The 26,944-nt window shown below is 38.4% G+C and overlaps 1 protein-coding gene across 4 annotated transcripts in view; it reads left to right on the plus strand.

Moving 5' to 3' along the window:
- Positions 1–604: 604 nt before the first annotated feature.
- The window catches only part of LOC130570208 (rho GTPase-activating protein 32-like), a 66,922-nt gene continuing 40,582 nt past the window's right edge, over positions 605–26,944 (plus strand). For 2 of the 4 annotated variants that reach the window (XM_057360403.1, XM_057360406.1), the window contains exon 1: positions 606–1,125. The gene's annotated coding sequence lies outside the window, so the exon portion shown is untranslated. Of the gene's footprint in view, positions 1,126–8,515; positions 8,580–26,944 lie in introns of those variants that run through there. The other 2 variants (XM_057360405.1, XM_057360404.1) reach the window with 2 other exon arrangements.

Consider the following 26,944-nt stretch of genomic DNA (forward strand, 5'->3'; position numbering starts at 1 on the left):
AGATACACTACTAGATACCTCATCTTTGTTTATTTCACCCAGTGCTTGTACAGCTCATTGACATTTTCACATGCTAGACCCAAATGATCTTTTCCTGCTTCAACATTTTGTATTTAAAAAAAAATAAAAGACACGAAAATGACAGCATGTTGGTGTAAGCCTGCTTATATAATACACAGGGGACACTGGGGCAATGTATATATATTTTTATAATTTCATTCATAAATTTGGGTACCCTGCCAGTAGCTGGGGCACATGGGTATTACACCTATTATTGATGGTGGATTTGTGCAGCTTAGTTCTCTATTGCAATGTTAATTTATATAAACTGTATACAGCCTATTATATAAACTGTATGTATATACATTGCTTCTTGGTGCCTGTGTGCGTGTTTGAAATCTTGCATAATTCATGAATCATGTCTAATAGTCACACACTGACTGCGCCAAATGCTGCTCCTATTTCAGGTTGAAAATGAACACAGTAGGACAAATTTAGATCATACATCGATCCCTATATCATACAAGACATTCTACATAAAAATATCAATACTATACACTAAACAGACATCTGCGCCAGTTGCATGTATGTGGTCACGGCGACGCGCGTAGAACGCCACTGCGCGGTCACGCTTTTGAATGTTGAACCGAAGTCTCCCCTCGGTAACTGTGGTGGTACGCGTGGCTCAGCAGAGACTTCGGCTGAAAGACAGCATACTACTCTTCCTATATCTGCAGAAATGAGACAGGGCCTTGGATACGTGACAGGTCCACTTACATATTCGGTGATATTAGCGTAAGTTTATTCAGGAACGCCGCGCGAACAGCTGGCTGGTTGTTGCTAGCCGCAAAGCTAGCTCGACAAACCCATTCCCCACATGGATATTTTAAACGTAACCGCGTAAATTTCACTTAGTGCCCTTTTCTAGCAGCGCAGACTGGGTTCGTTAGGACTTTTGGAGCTTTTCTCGTTGAAATCTCCTAATTTTACAATGCGACTCTCTAGCACCGCTGTTCTCGGCGCGCTCGCTGCGGTCTTCTTGGAGTATCACTGGAGAGAGCGGTACTGAGCCATACTGACACACCGACATCCAGTTACTCAATTACGGACACAATTTCGCCACCGGTAAGTACCCAAACACAGCGAGTGTCCGTTACAGTTATTAATAACTTTATAGTGAAATACATGCGCGAGACGTGGAAAGTGGAGCGGCTTGCGGGTGTGGGCGCGTGGGCGCTCGCGCACTCTCCTATAATAAACTCAGTTAAATAGCTGCACGCATTTTAGACGGTTTTCTTAAATGAAGCGTGAATGTATCGTTGTAGGTAGCTTAAATCGGGTTGTAGGTTGTATTCTTTCCAGACATTTGTGTGTTTTGGAGGTGTACTGTGTATTTTCTGTAGCCTACTTTTAAGGGCGCGCAAGATTTAAGTAGTTGTTATCTCTTATCTGTTCTTTTAAATATATATATTTGAACTGTTTATAGAGACTGCATGACGCAGAATGTTTCGTCTTTTACTAGTGTTAATCGATATGTATTTCTTTATTAGAAAGACAACCCTTGATAGAGTGTAAAAGAAAATACACGAATGCTTTAATGTGTTTTCAATAAGTCAGCACAAACGGAGAACTCATACACCACATATTGTTCCCTTTCTGCTATAAGGGTTGTCGTCACGAATCAACATCGCAAACAGAATCATATTGTCCAGATGTTACATGTATGCTTCAAACTAGTGTTGTCACGATACCAAAATTTCAGTAGTCGGTACCAATACCAGTAAAATTCCACGGTTCTCGGTACCAATTTCGGTACCAAAGCAAAACACCAGTACATGCTAATTGAAACACAATTTTATTAATAAAGCTCATTGTTAATATAAATGTATAGAAAGCAATGCCATTTTGTATACATGAAGCACACAAGTTAATTGTTACTGAAACGGTGCTCACTGGGGTTTTTCATGCTGATGAACATCCTCCTCAGTCTGCTGCTGTATATGCATATGCAATATTAAAACAAACATCAGTTTTTATACTGCATTTACACAAGATTACTTACATTAAGGTAACTGTATATTAAAATAATAAATGCAACAGATATATTTTTCTTTAGTTAAAAGGATGTGCTGTTATTGATTGGCACAGTTGTGTGCAGGTCATGTTTCCTCTCATATTTCCATTTTCAGCATTGGTTAACACACAACATCCAAAGTTGCTCGAACAAAGAATATTAAGAGAACAATGATGCAGGTTCTCTTTGGGACCTCTTTGGCATGCTGAAAGGTATTGATCTGAATTATTTGTTTGTAACCAACCCATCACTTCACAGCAAGGCTCTCATGTTGAATTCAGTTTTGTAACACACTGCTGAAGCTTTTCTTTCTCAAAAGGCATGAGATCAAAGTATGTTTTCATTAGTTAATCTATTCTTTAACTCAGACAGGCAGTTTGGGATGAGGCATTGATGTTTGACCTACTTTACTAGTGAACACACTTTCTTCACGAGAATACAAATATAATTTATATTTGTGTGGTAATTACAGAATTTGTTAAATATGTAACTTTGATTGGAAAAATATAAAGGTTTTTGGAATGTGACCATCCAGAATAGTCTTCCTATGAGTTTAAGAATAATGCTGTTGCGTATATTAGTGGAAAAGATGGTAGAATACAGTAATCTCATGTTTCCTCTTTCAGATGACTCAGATGTCATTAAGATGCCATTTGTTTGAAAATGAGGTAGGTTTTGAGGTTTTCTGGATATTTATTTTTGTAATTCAACTCCTCATACTTACTTTCTAGTGTGTGTAAGACTGTAGGTTGTGTTCTGAAATTTTGTTTAGGATATTTGCTGCAATGTTCTGCAATAGGCTGAGTCTTAGACCATTTTAAAATAGAGGTGGATTTAATTTTGGACCAGACATAATGCAATTGGTGAAAACAGCTTATGTGATTCAAGATACAGTGATATCAGAATGATACAGGGTGTGGTAATATTAGTCTTCTGTTCTCTCCGTTCTTCCGTTTTCCTTGTGTGGAGTGGTTAGCATTTTTTCATGTGTACTTGGTGAATGCCTTAAGGTCATAACACTGTGCTGTGAAACGAGGAAAGAATTTATATCTCGGCATTAAAAATGTAAAATCATTTTGCTCTATTTCCTATTCCCTGAATTATTTCTTTATGGTATTTATGATCATAAAGCAAATGCTATACTTTATTGGCTGAAATTGTATTAGTTTGAGGTAAGAGTTTGAAAATAATAGATGCTATGGAACAAAGTTTCTATTGTATGTCTATCTTCTGTTCTGAGGATGCAAATACATGCAAAACAGTGACATAAATCCAGTGGAGCATTGTAGGAAGGTAGATAATACACAAACCTTGCTCATTACTAATATGTGATATTTCTCTGAAATTAACATTTAGTTTTGAAAGGAATTCATTTATATTTTCAGTTGAATGGTATGTTGTCTCAGTCAACAATGTTACAAAGTTAGCCCATGGCTGCAAGACTTAAATGCCAACTAGGTTATTCTGACATATTTGTGGAGTGAAATTTGTATTGCGTACATCATACTGTTGTTACACTGGTATAGTCGATTTTTGAGTAGCTGTTTTTAGCTTTTTGTTCTAAATAATATATATGTAGTGTGTATGTAGATAAGTAACCTAATTGTTAGAAAGTATTCAAAAAGCCACATCCTTTTGATTTGAATTAAAAGGTGTTTATACCTGAGCCACCTGAGCAGAAGCATGGTATGTCTAAAGATGAGAAAAGCTTGGCAGGGAAATTTGCTGCCATTTTTAGATGTGCTGCATGATAATTTATCACGATACCACAAAAACCTATTGTAATCGAGCTGGCTGCGATCTCTGGGATCAGTAGGAAATGCTGCTCGATCTAAAAGCAGTGCGAGTTTGAGTCGCTTATAATGTGCATTTGAAAAAGCAACACCCGTCAAACATGATCATTATAAATATACTTTGTAATAATCTTCTCTCTATATCTCAAGAAAAAGTGACATTACATATATTTATGAGGGAGGGATCCACCAACCATAATTTTCTTTTATCAGATTATTATTAATCATATGAAGCAAAGACATGAGACAGATACATTATTACATGAGATGAAGCAATAAAACAGTGATGGTAACATTATCGATTTAAAGTCCAATAAACAATGTCCAAAATGTTCTTTTGTGTCCTCATAATTCTGTACTTATCGTGAATGAAGAGGGAAATGAAGATAGTGATGATATCCTGTCCAATTATTCTCAATGTCGTGTTCAAACATCAGTTTCCACCAAGTGCTCCAAACAGTTCAATGGTTCATGATAGTAGGTGCCGTATTAACCTCAGCATTGCCCCTTTAATCCATATCCTTGCTTTATGGTATATTAGCAGTAGGGACCAACTGCCTACACCAAAGAGTCCTTATAGATTGATCTTGAAACAAGAAAAGGTTTCTCAATCCGGACTCTATATGTTTGTAGGTAGCATGTGAACAGACCATGCTTCTTCCTAACAAAGCCATCACTTCCTCTACTCCTTTACTCGCTTATAAACTAGAGAAGATAGCACTGTAGAGCCCCCAGAGGATTGTAATGGAACTACAGCCTACTAAAATCCACAGTAACCAGGGCTGTGAACTGTTACAACTTTATTATCATAAAAATACCTGATGAGGCTTGAGTAAGAGTGATAAAAAGATGTCCATAGGCATTTCCTAGATTCTAGAACGTGTTATGGTCTTATTCTGCAGTGCGCATTTGGAGTTTCCGCACGAGAGCGCCCTCTGGCTTTCGGATGCAGCAGCATTTTCCCGTACTTCACTCAAAAGCTGTGCATAAATCACGTGATATTTATCGTCGGTTTATCGTGACAGCCCTAGTTCGTCCCAATTCGCCTACTTATGCACTAAAAGTATGTACTGTTTTTGTAATGGAAAAGTATATACATTTTAGTGTGTAGCAAAACAATATGCACGCAGTGGGACATACTAACAGAAAGCAGAAGTGGCCGCTGTAAAACTAGAGCTGTCACAATTATGAAATTTGACGATTAATTGTCTAATAAATCATTGCGATTATGACGATTAATTGTCTGTTTTAGAGCTTTGGTTTTTAATTCTCATACATTTTTTATTCAGCTGTGAAATTACCATATTGTTCTGAATATAAAGACTATCTGAATATAAAGGCTATGTTCTTTTTCTTGGAAATACATTGGAAAAAATTGGGTCATCATACTTAAGGTTTAGGCTTTTACCGGTCAATAATACAACCGCCAAATACTTGTAAATTAAGTAAATTGATCAGGAGTGAATTGAAGCCACCATTAAAATGCTATCAGTCATAGAAAAGATTCTAGTCTGTTTTTTTCTCACTTGCAAAACTACAATAAAAGTTTACTTCTATGTTAATGAGATTTTGGTAGACTGCTTTTCACACTGAAATAATATTAAATTGTACTGTTGGTTATTTTTATGGTATATGCTTTAGTTTTTTTTATAGAGATTGTGTTGTGGTGGTACATTTTACAAGTATTACCATGCTTTAGTTACAATATATACAATAAAATATGCAGATGCAATTGCGATGCAATAATTGTGATGATCTGAAACCATCGTGATGAGGTCAAACAATCGCGATGAGACGATGATTTAATATTCTTGACAGCCCTAGCTAAAACCTAAAGGCTAAACCGCCTACTCACGGTGAGTTGTGGGTTATATTAGCCGTTAGAGTGTGCATCGTTCTGCACTTCGAATTTCTACCGGAAGTAGTAGACCATCCGGGAATCTTTGGAATACTCTTTTCAACATACTACGATTTGGGACACACTCATTCTACTTTCGAATACTATTTAGGACGGATCTGATTGGGACACAGCAAGGGTGTCCAATTCTGCTCCTGAGTGGCTGCTGTCCCATTCGTTCCAACAAACACACCTGAACCAGCTATTGAAGGTCTTCAGTATTGCTCGAAATTACAGACAGGTGTTGGAGCTGAGCTTTGCAGGAGCGGCATGTGCAGGATTGAACACCCCTGGTTTAGGAGAACCTCAGAGCCGAGATCATTTGATGGATGTCTGAATCGGGCTGACGCATTACTCAGGGCTCTAGAGTGCGACCAATTTGGTCGCACATTCGACCTTATTTCTCAATGGTGCGACTAAAAAAAATCTGAGGTCGCACCGGTGCGACCAGCAGTTCGAGGGAGAAAAAAGTCTCCGCGACTCTGAAAGTCTTCCTGTGATTCAACAACAGACACACATTAGGCCCATATCGTGGTCTAAACCAATCAGAGATAGTGAAGGGCGGACCCCCCTCTGATTGGCCGTGGTCCAGATTTTCCTGTACGTGTGTACCAGAGGTCACGTTAAATGAAAATTCTCTGTCATTGACAGATTTTTTTACCAGTGACAGAAAAATCTGAAGGCCGTTCGTCCGTCTGTCATTTTGACGGATTACAATAAGGGCAATTTGTAACTCCCTGTTTCCCTTCATTAGAGCGTGATATGCTTGCGAAGGGTCGTGTGTGTTTTCACCTGTCATTGTTACCGACTAGACATATGTGATGCGATCTGGGAAAACCAGTCGGATGTCGCGCTGGGATGCGGGAAAGACAGTTCACCTATCAAAGTAAACCACATAACATGAAGAATGAAGGAGTATCAATGCACATTTCCCGCCAGTCCTGTGTAAACTACTGCATGCTAAGTTTTTTTATACAGTGTTTTCGTGAGATGACAGAGCTCCCTGTTTGCAGCACCAGGAGTTATCTGATCGCAAAACATACAAGGGATGATCAAAAGTCCAGACACTATGCACATGATAAACAACGTAAAGCTTGCTTCACTGCTTATTAGTTGTTATCCGTAATGTTTGCTAGTTTCCTTGTGTAGTGATAATGGCAGAGCTCTCGTTCTTTAAGTGTGCCCTGCACCATTTTCCTTACATTCGTTTTATTCAAACGGTTTTGTACAGTATTTTTATAGACTTCAACACTAGGAAATGTTTTTTTATTAAATTGTTATTAGAGTAAGTCTTTTACCACTGTAAAGTGACTTTTACTTGTGATACTGGACTGTTGTGCTTTTATTTTCATCACTTAACTTTAAACCCGTTTTCCTCCAAATTCTGTTCCTGAAAATCCTAGCGCTTCAGCCGACCTTAGCCATAACTTTTGTTACATACACAAGGTATGAGCAAAATAACAACTGATTTGGAAAGGGCTTGAATATGGTATCAAAAACTGTAATATATAAATTTGCACCATGTGTTGGGTTTTCCCAGATCGAATCACATGTGAACATAAACATTAAAACATTAAATATATAGATGAATATAAACAACAACGGCTTTATTGGGCATTCAGTTGTATTAAAATAATTTTAAAGTCAATTTTGCCTATATGGACAGCTATTTAAAAAAAAGTGAACTGGTAAAACTGTTAAATGCGATGCGGTCGAAAATTTGGTTGCACCTAACTTTTGTGCTGGTGCACCTAAGAAAAAAAGTTAGGCGCACCAGTGCAACCAGTGCAAAAAGTTAGTCTAGAGCCCTGTTACTGCCTAGCCAAACAGACTAATCAAACTGGCAGTGAGAAAACATGAAGAAAATGCATCAAACAAACTGCTGTGTAATAAGCTAACTTACCTTCCGGCACAGGAAAACACATGCTGATGCGTGTTGCTGTTTACCTGTTTGTGGCTAGCTTTTAAAGCACTTTGTTCGTGCCATGGTGGTAGGAGTAGCGTTCTAAGCACTTTGCCGAGCAGTTTCATTAACAGTTGTGAATGCTCAGCTTAAAACACTTGTGTAAGCCATTGATGTGACAGCTATGTACTACTCATCATGTTTTATTTTCACAAAGCTGTAAAGGTGAATCTGGGTTTTTAGGACTGATTTTTATATTTGCTGCAGTTTTTTATGGATTCTGCAATATAGTGTTTCTGTAGCCTGAGATATCAAAAAACAAAGTTCTGTATTTTTGTATGAAACTTTTAAATTGGACTTTCTGCTTAGTGCTTATATAACCTCTTACATCTGCCAAACGAAACCATCCTTCAGCACATAACCTCAACCACTGTAAAGTTTGCAGTTCGATCAAAAGATTCATTATCTGTATACAACCAGTGCTGCCACACACAAAGCCGTATTTGAACTAACCCATGGCTCTGAAGGCTAAGGGCACAGTGTGCGGGGGAATGAGAGCTTTGTCATTCCAGGTTGCATGTCCATTAATTGCTGGAATCTCATACATAAGTTTGTCCCTTGACCCCCCACACTCGGGCTGAGCTGGCGAGTCGCGCGAAGCATGAAAAGTATCTCCATTGGTCTTCGCTATATAGAAATGCTTTGGAATTCCTTATTGAATTCTTTGTGCGTAAACAATTCCCACATTGAGAGAGCTTGTTGGAGAACAGCCAGGGAATTCCTACAATGGGGGGATAATGAGGAAGCTTTAACAAAAGGAGTTCTCATTCAGCATTCAATTGGCAACATGGTGTGCGAAACTGTTTGAGTGCAAAGGAGCCACCATGCACGAAACTGATTCGGGTGTCTTGGGTATGTTCGCACAGCTTTTTGTAGTTTTGAGCTATTTAGTGGTCTTTCATCATATCTGCGTTAGTATTCTGCTAATTATGCTTTAGTTTACAGTACAATTTTGGTTTACTTTGATAAGTTACCCTAATCTTATCTTTCGATTTCGACACAGAATTCAAGACAGAAATTGTTTCAAGAATACATTGTTGTAGCCAAATGATTTGTCATGTCACCAGACAGCAGTTTGTCGCAATCCTTGATTATCCTCTGAATCACACTTGATATAAATTGCCTCTGTGATTGACATATTCACTGCAATCTTCCAAAGCGCAAGAAACATACAGCTTGATCCTCCAACTGTGGGCAAGTGCAATTTGCGAGGATGACTCATCAGTGTAGATTCCTCAGTCTTAGTATTGACAACTATGCTATATATGCCTCTTGTTAGCTCTAGTTTGAAATACAAATGTATGCTACGGTGGCCATTACTTTCCCTGTACCATGCGGTATGACTGTAGTTAATCGGTGTTGGTATGGTAGAATTTAAATAATTGAAAATAGTCAGTTTTTGTTACCCTAACCAATAATGTACAGTAAAGCAATTGACCATTTATCTAAACATCCTAGCTACTAGAAAATGTTTTATTAGCTTTTTGAAGGACTTTGACTTCATCATATAAAGACATTACTAATTATAATCAGAAAGTAGACATTTGTAAATATATAATGTTTGAAGGCTTCATTTGTTTTCTCACCCTTCAAATGGGATATTTCTGAGCCTCTAGGGAGACTTCAATTGAAACTGTAAGCGCTGAGTAAAATAATCTCTCACACCTTTAATTGGATTGAGATCTAGACATTGAACCAGGCTGTTAGAAAGCCTTTCTTTCTTTTTTCTTTCTTTCTTTCTTTCTTTCTTTCTTTCTTTCTTTCTTTCTTTCTTTCTTTCTTTCTTTCTTTCTTTCTTTCTTTCTTTCTTTCTTTCTTTCAGGTTTTCTAAAGCATTTCTTTGTTGTAAATATCTACAGAATATTGTTGCATTGTGTGGGGTTAAGACATTTTTTAAATCATGTTTTTGCAGTCAGTATTCATCAAGTTTAACAGTGCTGCATGTTGATCATCAGGACAAGCCATAGGGCCAAATATCTTATTTTAAAATGTGATACTTTTTAGCTGGAGTAATTGGGTAAACATTGTTTGCATTGATCTAGGAATTTTCCAAACCCATGTAAATCTTGAAGATACCAAAGAACACTGATGGTATCTGCTATGTGTGTTAGGATCTCCTTTATTAGATGAGAAATGTCCTGGCTTGCTTTGTTGTATAGTTTGGTCAATGGCAAAATCCTCACTTTTTTCCACGTGTGGTTAAAATTGACCCGATTTTTGTTAATAATGTCGCAAGAATTGCTGGGTTATGGTTAACTCGAGCCTTTCTTAAAACAGAAACTTGACAGAAAATCATATTGTACTTTGTGTTGGACTACATAATTCCTTGTTCTGCTCTGTGATCTAACTTTTCTAAACTAACTCATCTAAAAATGATTCCTTTCCTCATAAATAGTTGGTGCATGTATCAAAATGATGTTTAACTAAATTAGGCTTGTACATTCTTCATGGGTATGTTGTTAATATATTTCATCAATCCGATAAGCTCTTGTAAATTTCCCAAAGACTGTTGAATTGAATCTCAAGATAAATGTCAAAGAAGCAGAATCTATTGACTTTCTGTTCTGCATCAGTGAACCTCTTCCTGAGGGCATAGACCTGTGATACTATGGATGAGACTCATAAATTAATCATTAAAGACTGAATATATTAATTATTCATGTTCAAATAAAAGCTATCAGTTAAATCTCATTGGTTCACTCTGGTTTAAAGTGTTGGGATTGACCTTGTAGGATTCTTCCTTTGACCTTTAAAAAACATGGCAGCATCATGACGGTTGTTTAAATATGCAAGTTCTCATTTTTTCAATGTTTAAGTAAAATGAGTTGTTTGTGTAAGTGTTTTGGAGTATTGTGTTGTCAGCTTACCGTAGCTGCATGTTACTGTCAGTCTGTATTGGATTCTGTTGTGAGTTGATTTCCAAACTAGCCAGATTTTAGGTTTCATTTTGGCTAGGATGCTGTCTTAGAACGCAGCAGACTATGTAGGCAGTAGACTGTAGGGCAGCGTAGTTGGAGCAGAGCCATATTGTGCTGTTTCATAAGGGGAAGACTACTACTAGACCAAAGACATGACATGTCCAAATTACGCTCTTAAACAACATGGCTAAAAGATATTTACTTATTGTCTATTTTTTGCTGAAGTGGTCCCTCATGTCACAAGCTGGCCTGTGTTCTTTGATCAGCTGCTGGCACTTGACACTGGCACCAAGTGTCCAATGTTGATGCCAACCAGCTGTCTGGGGTGAATGAGGAGCATCACTGATTGCATTCTGCTCCTAATAAATGCAGGACGGTCAGGACCTACAGACGTTTGTCAAGAGCTTCATCAACGGTGTCCTTTCCACTAGTGTCACGTTTCGAATCTTTCTCCGCCTCCAAAATCGCTGTGTGCGCACCTGCGGCCAGTAATTCTTTTTTGAAACCACAAACCATGACGTGTTGCCTATGTTTTAATGTATTTAGGGGACGAGAATGTTCTTGTCTGTAAAGCAGTAGGCCTATTTCTAGACCATCTCTTTATGTTTTTATTGTTCTCCAAATCATATTGAAAAGTATTGTGAACATTTTGCAATGTGATGCTCTCTGATTTCTATCTTACTGCAGATTCTGCCTGGAAATACATCTTGCTCTGCTGACTGTGTGCAGTTGCAAGCAAATCTTTGTCTTCTTTGCTTTGATATTAATGTTTCTTTTACATCTGCTGGTTTATTTATGGAGGGTATTTTTATTTAACAGTGATTATGACAAACCATCTGCAACACAGTTATTTTTGGAGGTATAGATACCAGAATTTGTCATTGTTCAGATGCGGTGCTGATCTGTGACCCGTGCTTGGATGTGACCCACACCTGGACTCTGTGCATGTCCGTTTGATCTGCAAAGCATAGCTGGATACAAATAACAATAGTCCCAGATATAATTTGACAGCATTGTAGACCCTATCCTTTTTCTTTACAAATAACATCAATTGGCAGTAGGGTTGGGTACCGTTCACTTTTTAGCCGGTACCGGTACCGGTACTGAAACGGTACCTGGAATTCAGTGCCGGTACCAAACGGTACCTTTTTTCGGTACTTCACTTTATTTAATTCAGTGAAAAAAAGTCCAAACCTCTCAATTCAAACAAAGTTTGAACCCAAATTTTACACAAAGACTATAGAAATAACTACAGCATTATTATTACAACCAGCTTATTCTATTTCCTCCTCACACACAATCATTTATTCATGCAGTGTGATAATTTACCTAAACCATGACGCCTCCACCATTAACAGACCATTAGATAATATAGAAAAACAAAACTTGAAAAGTCTACAAAAATATTTTTAACAGCATCATTACTGAAAATAACAGATTGATTTGTAATATACATTTTTAACAGAGATACTGAAAGAATTACATATAAATATATAATGTTGATCATACAATAATACATAATGTAAATGTGCATCAGTCTCCTGCGGCGCTGTTCACAGCTTTAAACTGCACCTTGACGGTTGGCCTCACTCACCTCTTTCCATCGACTGCTCTAATCTGTCACTAATAACTTTGTTTCAGGACTTCATGAGATGATTTTATTCATTGGTGGACAGAAAACACAAAGCGCCTTAAGGAATGTCTGAATGTCTGATCCAGTGTAAAGAACCCAGTACAAGTTACCAACCACCATCAGTGGCTCAGACTTTCCTCAGTGTGACACTGCTGTCGACTTTCATAACAGTGCTTTGAACCTGGAAAGTGATGTTTTGAAGGTCCCCAGGGTCAACCGCTCCAACAGAGTTTCTCTAGTGTGTGCATAGCCAGTTGTGTTGGAGGAGAATTCCTTGTGTCACCAGCATGCGTTTCCATCTCATCTTAGATTTATCCCGTGATATCTGTGTGAAATCTTTTGCTGTCTCACTGTGGCACAGACCTTCTTAGCCATGCATCAAGATAGAGTGGCAAACAATCTGTCAATCAGTCACAAGGTGGATTTTTTCCAGCATTTTAAGATTTACTGCCTTACTGAGGAAATATTGAAAGATGCATCCTAATAATTGCTTTTGTATTGTTTCAAACGGTTGACAGATCGTAAAAGCGGTTTGAGTGTAGTGACATTTTATTATATAAATCCTTAAACAATATATAATATATTGTATAATATAACAAATATATTATATGGTTGAAGTGTTATCGACTGGGCTCATTTGCTTGCTTTTTCGGTTGAATATGTTTTTTACAAAGTTCACTGCGGAGCTTTATTGGTTGTTTGGTTACTTGGGGGTGAATTCAGATATTATGGCTATTGGACAGGCTTAACAGTTCTGCTCTAGACTGTTAAAGAAAAGATTAGATTTCTCCTCATGGTCGTGGTGGTATTGATTTAGTGTCGAATAGCATGACAGCTGGATACAGGATTTTCAAGGTTCCTCTGTATGTCCGTGGGTTTTAAAGTCAGGCAAAAGTACACAAGGATCTTCTGAAGGTTGTGGTTAAGGCGCAAAAGACTCGTGCACTTGCAAGTCAGCGTTGAATGTTTTGTCTGACAGCACTTATCAAGAAAGGTTTATCTTTTTTGTCATTCCTATAAGGATTTTCAAGAATTAGTAACGGATAGTACAGAGATGCTGTATGCCAGCACCTAACCCTGCAATAAATCTAAGCAAGATCAATGTCATGACACTGAATAAGAGTTTGTTCAAATGATAATTCTTAAAATGTTTGATTCTTTTGAACAGGTTTTTTTTATATATTTTTTTCTTTTATTTTCTGCCATGGACACAATGGACACAGAGCATCCTTACCTCTGGTTAATCCGCTGTAATGTACAGTTTCATGGTGTTTATTGCATTTGCTGTTAAATATCTTTTCTGTATAGTAATTATTTTCATGGTCGTTCAAACTAGGGCTGGGCGATGTGATAATTTTTTTTTTATCGATAATCGACTTTAAAATCATTGCGATATCCGATAATATTGGGTGTGTTTGACTTCATGCAACGTTGCGCAGATGATCAATCTGCGGATACGGACCGGGAGGGAATTCCTTCCGGACCCGCCAAGTGCCTAACAAACACGCACGCAGGGATGCGTGCACACACACACAGGCGTGCCACATGCACAAACTAGTGTTGCAGTGACTTCTTTCATCAGGTTAAGCGTGTAGATAAACCATAGTTTTTATGCAGTAGAAAAATGTTGCAGGTGTCCTGAAATTTCATCCTAACCATCAGATTATCCTACCAGGCATGCGCACATCAATGTTACATCATTTTTTTGCGCTATAAAACCATCTTACCTGTTTATTTTATACTGTTACGGGACCATGATAGTGTATTTTCGTTGTTGAGTCATTCTACATATTATTTAATACCTATAGTACAATTTGATTGGGTGTTGCGCTGTAAATTAATCCTACATGTTTATTTTAAGATGGTAGGACTATCTGACAGGGTATTTTGCATTGTAAAATCATCCTACCTGTTTATTTTCTCGATGTGGTTTAGATTATATTAAGTTTTGCCCTGTGGTAGGAAAATCTTACAGGGTAGGACAATTCGAACAACGGTACAGCCCCACGAGCGTGAGGTTTTGCTTTGCCGACGCAGCTCGTCTTTCTCTTGGTCTGTCTGTGCAGCGACCGGCAGAAAACAGCAGCACATTCAACTGACCGAACAAAACAGCGTTTCCAAAATTCTGTCACTGTTTCTGACTGCCTGGGCATATGAACATTAACGTTCACGCTAAAGCCTACATCGCATGATAATGTTATAACGCATATTTTCCATTATTATCAATTATCGTCTGGTATCTGTCTGTTGTAATCGACATCTGGATATTTGCGAGACATCGGCGATATACGATAACATCATCACATCGCCCAGTCCTAGTTCAAACCCAAACAGTCTCTCTGTGGCTTTCCATTGAGATGCTACAGTCCTTGGAACAGTGATCTGTTTCCTCTTCTGCTTCATTATGAATTATACATTGGATTTATTTAAACATTCGTTAGATGTTATGCGCGTATGCGCAACTTGTTTAATATGATTTCTTGCCTGTTATATACAGGATGAACGGAGCGTCCCGTGCGCAGCTCGCGCCCACATGTGCTTTCATAGCGACACAGCACTGCTGCCTGTTTACTTACAGTACAAAATGCGAGTTTGTATTACGTTATTTTAAATACGTTTATGAGCGTGTAAAAGCATGGATTATTTAATTAGATTTCTTTTATCTGCATTTTCTGTTCTCTTTCTGTAGCGCGAGTCATAGACAGATTCAGTGTATGTTGCTGTGAGAAGAGAAGGTTCACACAGTTCAAGAGAGAGTGATTGACAGCGTGATGCGATCGATCGTTTCCACCCAACAATAGAATATATACAGTTTTAGGTATGACATGATGTGTTTATTGAGCTTTAGTTCATTTAACTTTTCTTTACTACGACCTTTTGAAGTCGAATCTCACTATTATATTTTATATTTACAAAAATACTGTAGGTATATTTTAGGAGCTGTTTGATTTGGGGTAAGTTTTACTTTTTGATAATATTTGTTTTTCTGAGGGTCTAGACTACATGCAGCTACTATCACTTGACGCAAAAAAACAGCGGTGGATGGCGTTATGGATATATCGTCATTTTTATCGTTATCGCAACAAATACCAGGAATTATCGTGATAGAGTTTTAGGGCCATATCGCCCATCCCTATTGTGCAGAAACTGTGAGCATCTGGGTGACTGCAGAGCCTTGTCCCATCTCCAATTTATTTCCATTTTAGTGCTATTTTCTATTTACTGACATGTTTTTGTCCCCGAGTCATTTGTCTTTGGGATAGAGTGAACACACGTGTTATGAAATGGATTTGTTTTTCGGCAAAGCACGATCTTGCTATAGACTTGTGGACTTTACCGGGTAACTCGCACTACAAGTGGAAAGGACTAGTCTTTCTGTGTTTGTGGCTGGTAAGTCAAGTCAAGTGGTGCCATATTTTGATCGTCTGATGTCGAGCCACTAATTTTATCCCTTCTGTACATGCTGGGATCTTCAAAAGTCAACTTTATTTATACTGGATCCTAATTAAGGGATTCGAGTAGACGGAGGAGTCACAGCTCCTACACGTGCAGCCTTATGTTCTGACTGGTGGTGTTCTCAATTACATCCATATACCAGAGCTGTACGAGCTTGACTTATATGGGCAAATTTGGGAGGTCTTCTTTATTTAACAGTGTAATTAAGGTGTTTTTGATCAACTGGTGGGTGGTCATAGTTTTAATTGTGTGGAAGGAGTGCACCCACAGCGATAGCATCATGTTGTGTGACTTTGTGATGTTGCATGTAATATCAAATGCTGCCATTAAGGAGTTTTATGCAGTATAAGTCAGTAGTTAATAGAGAGGAAATTGTATAGTCAGTTGGAGACAACATTACTATTCAAAGCCATGTCTTTCCTGCACACAAGTGCAAAAGGATACCTGTATGTGTTGTGTATTATGTGGCCCTTAACAATGTTAAAGGATATGAAAATATTCTCGCTTCAACAATTTAATTCATTTTCTCTCAGTATGCAAATTTCGATCCCTTACCACGCCAACATGCACTTTGTATAACAAATGAGTACGCTGTTTTGAAAGTAAACTACATTTCAGGAAACACTATACGTAATTTGTGAAGTTTCATTTTAAGCTTTTTTTGGAGCTGGTCTGCATAAGAAAAGTCATTTTGGAAATTCTTCCTCCAGATTTTTTTTACCTCCCTTGAGGGAGATGTATATTTTTCTTGTGCCTTTATTAGTTTATTGTAAATATAGCCATAGCTACACATGTTCACATGAGAACACTTTAGATCGAATTTCTGCTGAAGCAAGAACGAGGTTAGCCGCAATTTGATGAAGCAATTAAGCATAATGATGCATCCATGCATGCAGACATAAGCTATTCTTCTCGCACGCTGAAGGATAATTAATGTCAGTGGCACAGGGCATTTTCTCGATTGTGTGTTTAGTGCCTTCTGTGTGATGGTGAGAGATGATATAATGCTTCACTTTGCAAAACCAACCGTGCTGCGGATGACTCGGAGCCCAAGCACGATTTTGTGTTTTGGCCTTGTAGAAAGACATACTTTAAGCAACAGGCTTCTCTATGTAATGAGGTAGTGTATCATTCTGTCTTTCTGAGCAAAGAGGCAAGTGAAATAAAAAGTGAGGCCCTGATGAAACACAAAGTAGTCTCAGTTTCATGAATATTAATGCAACGTGCTGGTGGTTGACGGCCTAGATTTTTCTTTCTTTCTTTTCTTAGAATAAGAAAATTCTTTGCATTTAATAAGAGAGTTGGGCGGTTGTGAAAGTGCGTTGCTGGAAGAGCTTAGGTGTGATGCTGTTCCTGTTGGGTGCTGGGACGACACTGACAGGATTATCATGCCGTGTTTCTGCCTCATTAATCAGTAAGTAAGAGACATGAAGATGAGATTGTGACATTTTTGCAGATTGTGACATGGATGCAGATTGTGATTTAAAATGAAACTTCAGTTCGACAGTCTGCATGTAATCCCTGCAGGACCACAGACAGTTTACGTTCACTTTTTTTCCAGCGGGTTAGTTGTTGTAATGTTATACTCATTGCTCTTCAAAAGTACTGCCAATTTTATAGACAGTTTGGTTACAGCGAGAGGAAGAATTGTCAGTCCTGTCGCCCTTACAGGTGACACTTGGGCAAGATCTTACTGAAGGCAGTGCCTTGATCAAAAACATAATGCATTACTGTGGTATTGTGTGCAGGGAATGCTGGGATACCATAAGCCAGCAGACTAAGCATTTAGCTTGCCAACCATACACTAACCGAAGTAAAGGAAATGTCTAGCTTTGGTAATATAATGTAGTTTGTGGGCAATTCTATGCAAATATCAATTTAAAGATGAAAAAAAAAACTTTTTTTACCAAAGGTGCTTTTACAGCATAGACATCCATAACAGAATCGTCACATCTATAACGGTCCATATTTCTCATAAATGGGTACGTGTAAGTTAAAATATACTAATATTTTATGGTCTATAAAGTGCCATTCCTTCTCTGTTTTTTTGGGTATTATTGCATCTTGTTTGAACATTTTAATTCACAGAAATCCTACAAAGTTTGTTGTGTCTCAAAAAGGTGCGTCCTTTTGTGTCACATCCTTACCACATTCATTTTCCCCTCTTTTAAAATAGAAAACTCGAGCATAAACTAATATTTGTCTGGACTCTACCGTGAGATAATGAAATATGAACAGTTCAGGTTCAATATATTGGTAATAAAGTCATTCTTTGAGAATGTCTGAAAAGTCACATCCATAATGCTGGACTTGTCCTTTATATACATTAACACAGTGCCATGATTAAGATGAAATGCCTAAGGAAACAATTTTCTCTTTGCAACAAGAATTAGGATTCATCTTAGTTTGAAAAACAAAGCACTTGTTGTTTTGGTTAAATGGCCGTGTTTGATAAATAGCAAGTAGACGTATAATAAGTACAAGGAGTCTTCATTATCAGTTATTGCGTTGAGTTTGAGAGCTCTGGAGGCCATTGTGATATGCCTTCTTTCTATCTTAAACAGTGCTATTTGTCTTCCTCTGTTCAACTCCACAAGGTCCTGAGATTTGGACTTCAAGGCTTAGAGTCTAAAGTGTGAAGCTAGAACAACTTGGCAGAATTTGCACATTTAACTTCGGTGGAGTTTATTTAGCTCCGAAAAGCGGGTCCTGTAAGTAGTGATGTACTACATTAGTGAAATCACTAAACCGTTCCACATCAGCACTGCAGAGGCCATAAAGAAAATAAGCCTCAGTGCTCAGTTGCTCATTCTCCATATTTTTCGCTCTCTGATTTTTACTGCTTCTTCTCTGTTGTTTTGATTCTTAGCTTTAGCATGCATGTGTGCATGTACATTTAATAGACCAGCTTTATATTCTTGATTTTGTTTTGCTTTGAAGATCGTCAAAACTGTCAGAATATTTATCAAGGTTCGCCACGAATATATGATTAATAGTGCTTGCTTGTGCTTGTTATTGATCATACTTAGAGTTGGGATTTGAAGAATTAATCTCTTATGTGTAACAACCCACATTGTTTGTGCTAAGGATATAAATGATACCTCAACAAACAAGATGATAACTGGTTTGTTGAGTGGAGACGTGTTTATTACCTTTCATAGCAATTGGATGTATGATTTATGATTTTCATACTTGGTGGGGCAGTTTGACTATACCACAGAACTCTGGAGTGTTATTTTCTTAAGCCTGATGGTGACCTGTTGTGGGACAATGGCCTGCTCTCTCCACGAGCCCACTATGCTGGATTTATACCGCCGGTTTGCTAAAGCTGTAGGTTTTCCGGCCCGATTGTTTAGTGGAGTCTTTTTTCCCAAGGCTGGAGAGTCTTCCAGCCCAGCAGTCTCTACCCTTTCCCATTCATTCATTCATTCAGACGGCTGCCCACATGTATGCCAACAATGTAAGCAAAGCTCAGGCAGGCCATTCATCAACAGTGACCTTTTCTACCAAAATTCAGCCCCGATTGATTACTGATGTCTGATGCGAAGCGACATATCCATTCAACCATGATGTATGTTTTGAAATAGTCAAATAACAAATGTAAACGTAATGTACGCGGCTTCGCCTTCTTTAGGAAAACTAATGTCCGTGGCAAATGGTGCACGCTGGGATGTTTGTTTTCCCCCGGAGTTGCTCTCATTAGTCAGGTTAACAGTACTATCCCTTTGTTTTCCCTGTCTAGTTAAGCATAAGTAGCCATCTAATCACGATACTCATGAGATGGGACGTGAAGCTTTTCGAACCATACTAATTATCATCATGCATGTATTAGATCGAAAAATGACGCGGGGTGATGCGGTAAAAACTCGCACTGGCAGTTCTAATCATGATGATGCTGTTTACCAAACTCCTATTTTTCACTTCAGCGATCACACATACTTCCTCTTTGTCAAGTTGCTTTGGCGGGTAGATGTATTGAATCTGGCAAGCCGTTTAGAAGTTTCCCGAACTCTAAGTGAAAGTAGAAGGACATGCTGAATCACTCTCACTGAAAATTATATTACACCTTATTTCTAAAACACACAGCTCCGTGTCAGCATGATCAATTGTACACATTTCTTTGTGTTTTGTGCTTATTTAATACAAGTTTTTCACAGAAGCCAGTTTGGGTAAATATGCCTTTTCGGCATCAGATACGTGGTGTTTGTTTTCCTCTATGAGACAGGGCTGTAAAGTGGACATATATGCACTTGCTACGAAAAAATCAGTCTGTGCTAAGAATAAATTAGCGAATGGCGATACAGTTTGGCAGGTGCATTAGACAGAGCTGCGTGTTTGTGTTAAGTGCGTTTGTCGTTGTGCTTGTTTGTGTGTGACATTAATCAATGCCGCACTGTTATTTTACTTAGTTTCAGTCTATTTTGTGAGTTTTCCTGCTGCATTGACTCCATATAACTAAGCGGACTTGCGGATGCGGAATCCTATTACTTAAATATATCACCTGGCTGTTCTGCGTGTCTGAGTGAATGAACTACACAGTATAACGTGCTACACGACATGTGTGATGCTTGTGGATTTGTCTGTGTCTGCACTGTATGAGGTGGGGATGCAACAATACAGCTCACCCACGGTTCAACACGAACCTCGGTTTTTCACCCATGGTTTTCGGTTCGGTTCTGATGGCTTCGGCACATTAAAGTGTTTTTTCATTGTTTTATACTTACAGTAAAAACTTAAGAAAAACACTGAAACTGAAATTCTCTTTATTTTACTTGACTTATTTTATTATCTTTAAGCAAAAATCAACTTGTACAAATTCCTGGTGTACTGAATAAATGTAAAGATTTACACTGGCAGCTCACAGCATTTTTTGGTTTACTGTTCATCAACATACCAGTAAAATAAGCTTCTTGAAGACGTTTTGCGCATCAGAGTATTTAAAATGACTTAATGCAAAACTTGCGATCGCTGTAATCGAAGTAAACGTGCGCTTTATGGGAAAGGCCAAAGATAATATATTAACAAGGTGCGACACTGCGATTGCAATAAATTGGAAGAAATGCACTTCTAAATAGCTGCTTGGAGGCGCTCTTGCTATGATGTAAATAGCTGTCCGAAAGGCCACCGAGTGGCATGACTTTCGTTAAACTGACTTTGGCATGGTGCTGTATACGCTCTTTCTGCATGTGCTGAGAGCAACGCGAACATGCTGCTTTCTTATGCAGTGTAAAAATAAATTTTTGATGTGCCAAATTTGGACATTATCACTTTAGTACAACGGGCATACAATAAAGCCAGCCCGTGTCTGTTCGTCAGCATTATACTCAACAGCACATTGCTTCTCGTGTTGCAGGCAGTCTCGCTTCACCGCCCGACCACCACTCGATATTAGATATTATATAAACACATGAACTTCATCCCCAGAGTTGTAAAGAGAGTTGTCAATATAAAAGTCCTGTTAACCTGAACACTCAGATGTAAAAATACTGTAGTGAATTATAGTATTTGCTATAGAAAATTGTAGTGTCCTTGTAGTAAATTGATAAGCTTTAGTAAACACTGTTGTATGCTATAGTAAGGTTCAAAAACAGAGTATCTAGAAACTTTACTGCAGTTTACTATGGCAAATACTAGTATACTACAGTAATATATGTGGACAGATATACCGCTATAGTAAAAAAAAAAAAAACACAGAACTCTATTTTAAAAAAATTGGTAAACTAATTTATCCATCTGTACGTAACATTTACGTAATTTGTCAGTTACCTGCCTATTCATGATGATACACTGCATGCATATTTTTTTTAACTATGACAACAGACGTTTTATACTTGTGCTACAACTGTTTGGCCTTCTGCAGAACACAAAAGAGGATATTTAGAAAAATGTTGGTAACCGATTCACGTCTGTTTTACCAACACAAAACCAATGCAAGTCAATGGGTGCCGCCGTTGTTCGGTTACCAACATTCTGACCAGAGGTTGCGCTAGACTTTTTCATTGTCCGTCATTTTGACGGACAGGCTCATAAAAAATCTGTCATAATCTATTTTACCCGCCACTATGGTGCAAGGTGATGTTACGTGCTAATTAGCATGTTTGTGACGTCATCGCGACGTACATGCATTTACTCTCTGAACTTACTGTAGCATAAAGCCGAAGTCGTTTACATACAGGTAAATAAAGGTCAATATTTTTTGTCACTCATTTCAGAAAGTGAAACCCATATATTATATAGATTCATTACACATCGAGTGAAATATTTCAAGCCTTTATTGCTTGAAATTTGGATGATTATGGCTTACAGATAATGAAAACCCAAGATTCAGTGTCTCAGAAAATTAGAATATTACATAAGATCAATAAAAAAAAGGATATTTTGAACAGAAATGTCAGGCTTCTGAAAAGTATGTTCATTTCTATACACTCAATACTTGGTTGGGCCTCCTTTTGCATGAATTACTGCATCAATGTGGCGTAGCATGGAGGCAATCAGCTTGTGGCACTGCTCAGGTGTAATGGAAGCCTAGGTTGCTTTGATAGCAGCCTTCAGGTCATCTGCATTGTTGGGTCTGGTGTCTCTCATCTTCCTCTTGACAATACCCCATAGATTGTAGGGGCTCAGGTCAGGCGGGTTTGCTGGCCAATCAAACACAGTACCTCCATGGTCACTGAACCAGCTTTTGGTACCTTTGGCAGTGTGGGCAGGTGCCAAGTCCTGCTGGAAAATGAAATCAGCATCTCCATAAAGCTTGTCAGCAGAAGGAAGCATTAAGTGCTCTAAAATTTCCTGGTAGATGGCTGCGTTGACTGTGGACTTCAGAAAACACAGAAAACACAAACTGCCCTCATTGTAATCCATCAAAATGATGGACAGCCTTCAGATTTTTCAGTCACTGGTATTAAAAATCCGTCAATGACGAAGAATTTTCGGTTAACGCGACCTCTGATTCAGACATTCATACAGGTTTGAAATGACAAGAGGGTGAGTAAATGATGACAGAAGGATTTTCATTTTTGGGTAAACTGTCACTTTAATTGTACTATTATCTGATAAACGTACAGAACCGTACAATCCAAAGTCTCTTATGTCATGATGCTATAATATTTCACTGGGTCAGCGGTGCACCAAATAACCTAGGCGCCCAGACAATATGTCTTCCTATTTTATTAATTCATATATGCTCTCATCCTCAGATGGAAGATCTCACTACAAACATCCATGTGTAAATCCTTTTAAAGCAGCATAATTCAGTAAGACAGGACTTTGTCAGAGTGTTTTGTTCACGGATAAGTTGGCTGGATGCTGTTTACGCTCATCTTTGGTCTCTTCCATGCTGTCCTCTTCACATAACCTTGAGTAATTACCTATTTGCCAAACACAAGGTTTCTCATCAGCCTGATTTTTGTTAAAACTCAAAGCCTGTGCTTATATTTTAATTGCAGTTCCACCCAAACTTTAGTTCCAGGCAGTGGATGATTTATTTGTTTGCCACATTAATGCCGTCTCAAGCTGTTGTTAAATGATTGGATCCCAAGAATCTCTCCATGTATTTGATGTTTTTTTGTATTTATATCTTGTTTTTCACTCAAATAATGCATACCATTGCCACGAGCAGGCAATTCAAAGATATGAGTCCTTTTTTATTGTGTTATTGCCTGTCAGGTGTGAGAAATTGTGGAAAACATTATTCCTGGTCTCGAAGTGGTGCGTATTCCTTCTCTACGATAGTTTAATAGATTGTCTGACTGACGTAAAGGCCTCGGGATCTATCTCTTGAGGTAATGATCTGCAGAGGCAGGGCCTTGCCCCCTGATGTAATGCCATGTAAACAAATCCCCATCTTTTTCACATTAGCGCAGACGACCACGTCTTACCCCAGACAGATTGTCTGCTTGTCAATGAGATCGCATTTCACCCAGAGCTTCGTGAAGCTGATGTTTCATTACAGGGGTCTGGAGGTCTGGAACAGTTATATGTACTTGTTCTTCTTCCGCCTTCGCTAGGTGTCTTACAAGCCTGCAAAATTTGAATCTGTCTTGGCAACTAGCTTCACAATGAAGCGATGTAGATAAATTAGTATGTATAGTGAAGCGCCATATTCAGCTGTCTGAATTCAACAACAAAGACAAGAGCCTCTCATTGTCTTGACCTGTTCCAATAACAAAATGTTTGGAATTTTCAGACCGATAATCAAGGAATTGTCTGTTTTGTTGTCCTCAGGCCCATTGAGTACTCGTATGTGTGTATGTGTATCGACTGATAACTTAAAGATCATCAAAGGCAAGTGTCAGCTATGTTTTTAGGTGTTTGTCTCGATTTCTCCCACACACTGCTAGATTTGTTGACTGTGCAGTAATTGGACTCATGAAACTCTGAATTGTCCTGATGCAATGTAAATGTCAAGAGCTCTCCCCCACGGCTAAATGATAGGAGGCAGAGAAAAAGGTTGTTGTTTGAGTTCACGAAACACTAGAAGAGCCTCTGTGAAACCTGTCCAACCAAGTACAGCTGTATGCGAGATATTACATCTCGTCAAAAAACAGTGAGCTGCCTACCGAGACAGCCTTATGAGGCATATTCTCTCTATGTGAAGGTTGTTTCAAACTGTAAGTTATAAGAAACCTTCAAAGATGAACATTCCTTTTGCATGAAAATCTGTTGTTTATTTTGCAGGTTAAATTCTGCAGGTGCATATTCAATGATGATTATTAAACATCTTTTCACTTGTTTCCTCTTGTACCCAATTGAGCCCTAAACACAATGGAGCTTATCTTGAGGAAAACCGTTGACCGAATCGTATACAACGTGTGGGAACCTTTCTGCACGCTCTCTGCCAGCGCTATCTTAGTACCACTCACTATAATCCCCAGCATGTATTTGCACACCAGCCTCATTGACCTGAAGCCGCTTCTCGAGCGTGCGTGGGTGTTCGGTGCTTCCTACAATTTTTCAGCCTGCCAGTCTTTCATAAAGTTCCCCAGCCTGCTTCAGAGGGCACGAGGCTGCACGGCAGTGTTTGTTGGCTGCTGGAGCGGTATGGCTGTGTGGGTTCAGGGTTTTGTTGGTTTAAATGGATGAGGGATCGTCTGTTATTCGGCATGTCATTTATCTCCTGTCTCTGCAATTATATCGTGTAGCACACTGAGTGCCGGAGTGGGAGTTTCCTACACGACAAACATTGAAATTGTCTCTGATTTGGTGGCGACTTTAATGGGAAACCATTAACAAGATTTAATGACCTCGAAGTACTTGATTTTGCACAGGGCCGGGTATATATTAAGCCATCTTAGTCTTGATGTTTTATTGATTTTATCTAGTGGTCAACTGATATGGGATCTTGAGTGACTGATGCCCATATCTTGGTGGTAGGATGGTTAACTTGAATAATTGCTGTTTTAATGAGCTGGATCTTGTGTGCATGAGTTGTTATTTACCATCTATGCATCAGGAGTCTTTTGAATTCAGCTTGTAAGACACCTTTGACTTTCTGTTACCGCTTTTCCACCGGGGCTGGTGCTGGTACTGGAGCTGGAGCCGGTTCTCGGCCGAGGATGGCACCATTCAGAACCGGCTCGCGTTTCCACTGGCAGGGAGCAGGACCCTGTCAATCCCAGTTCATATTTATTTCCATGTAAATGTATATTTAAACTGAGTAATATGAAATAGAATGATATAAAACACAACAGTGCTTCCTGTCATTTCCTTTTTTAAAATAGTCATTCGTGATTTAGGCAACATATGCCTACTCTGATTATTCTAACTGTTTTTTAATAAAATGTAATATGATATAAAACACAATCCCTTATTAGAACGTATGCGATGTTTGTTCAATATGTAATTTAAAAGCAAATAATTTAGTCAAAAGCACAAGGAAGCGCTTCAATTCAAAGTTAAATCAAAAATATAAAGTTATGAAACTTAACTTTGCCCTCAGTCAAAACGATTTGACCAGGTACAAATAACAGATTTATAAGGCCGAAACTGACCGTTAGACATATGCCCAAAATGAATTATATATCATGTTTAACCGCTACAGATATCAGACATCATAGCCAGCGGTGAGTTTCAGAAGGACTTGCCGAGATACATGAGCGCCAAGCACTCGGTGGTGGCGTGGAGCTCACATCTCTGAAAACATCCACCTAATTTTTAAACAGACACCATCTTTATTTACAGACCACAGTTTTGGACTTTAAACACATACATTCTCGCCTAAATAATTCTTTAAAATACATTTAGTAACAAGATAACAATAATATTACGAACATTGTAAAACTTTCTTGCTCTATTGCTTTTTCTGGCCTTATTGCCTTTATTATGGCGCCTTTCAAACTGCAGTAACCAGAGAAAGCTCCGCCTACTGACGACGTAGGCTTCCTAGTTCGAGACCAGCAAGGTTTTGGGGCCAGTTCGGAACCAGGATCTTGGCTCCGGCCCAGGAATTTTTTTTGTGGAAAAGTGTGGCCCGGTTCCCATTTGGGCTCCGGAACCAGCCCAGGTGGAAAAGCGGTGTGTTAGAGCTGGCACAGAATGAGAACAAACATTGCTTGTCAAGCAACCAGGCATAAGTATCATCTGTCACAATATCATGTTCATTGCATAATATCAGCAGTGCTAAAGAAAACTAGATTCTTTTTTTACTTGATATAACTTACTTTATACTCTGACTTCATGTTTGTCTTTGGAAGACAGTAACTTTAGTGTATAATATTTAGAAAAGTTGTAGCTGTTATTAGTTGTTAAAAGTGTACTAATTTCTTTTGTGACGAGGTAAAGAGGTAACAATAGGGCAGCAGGGGGTGTTTGATACGCCATGAGAGTATTGATGTACATACTTTGGGTGGTGTATTGCGTTATTTGTTTGCTTTGAATATGGTTACGGCCCTAATTTGCAATAATATGATCTATGTGGAATTGACACAATATTGATAAACCTCATTTTTAATTCACAGTTATTGTTAGTACTTGTATAATGTGCCTTTAGTATCATCTGATGCGATAATCTCAGATTCTGGGATACAGGCAGTTTAATCTGGCCGATATAATAGTCCATCGTTTAATTTTATAAACAGGTCAGGTTAAATGGTTGGAAGGATGTCACGTTTTGAAACTAGAACAAAAACAGGACATCCTAGAAATAACCTTTGGAGCATTAGTTAAAATTAGAAATTAGGCAAAACTAGATGTGTATCTAGGTTGGCTATTTC

Source organism: Triplophysa rosa, linkage group LG19 (assembly GCF_024868665.1).
Source record: "Triplophysa rosa linkage group LG19, Trosa_1v2, whole genome shotgun sequence".
NCBI classification, from domain to species: Eukaryota; Metazoa; Chordata; class Actinopteri; order Cypriniformes; family Nemacheilidae; genus Triplophysa; species Triplophysa rosa.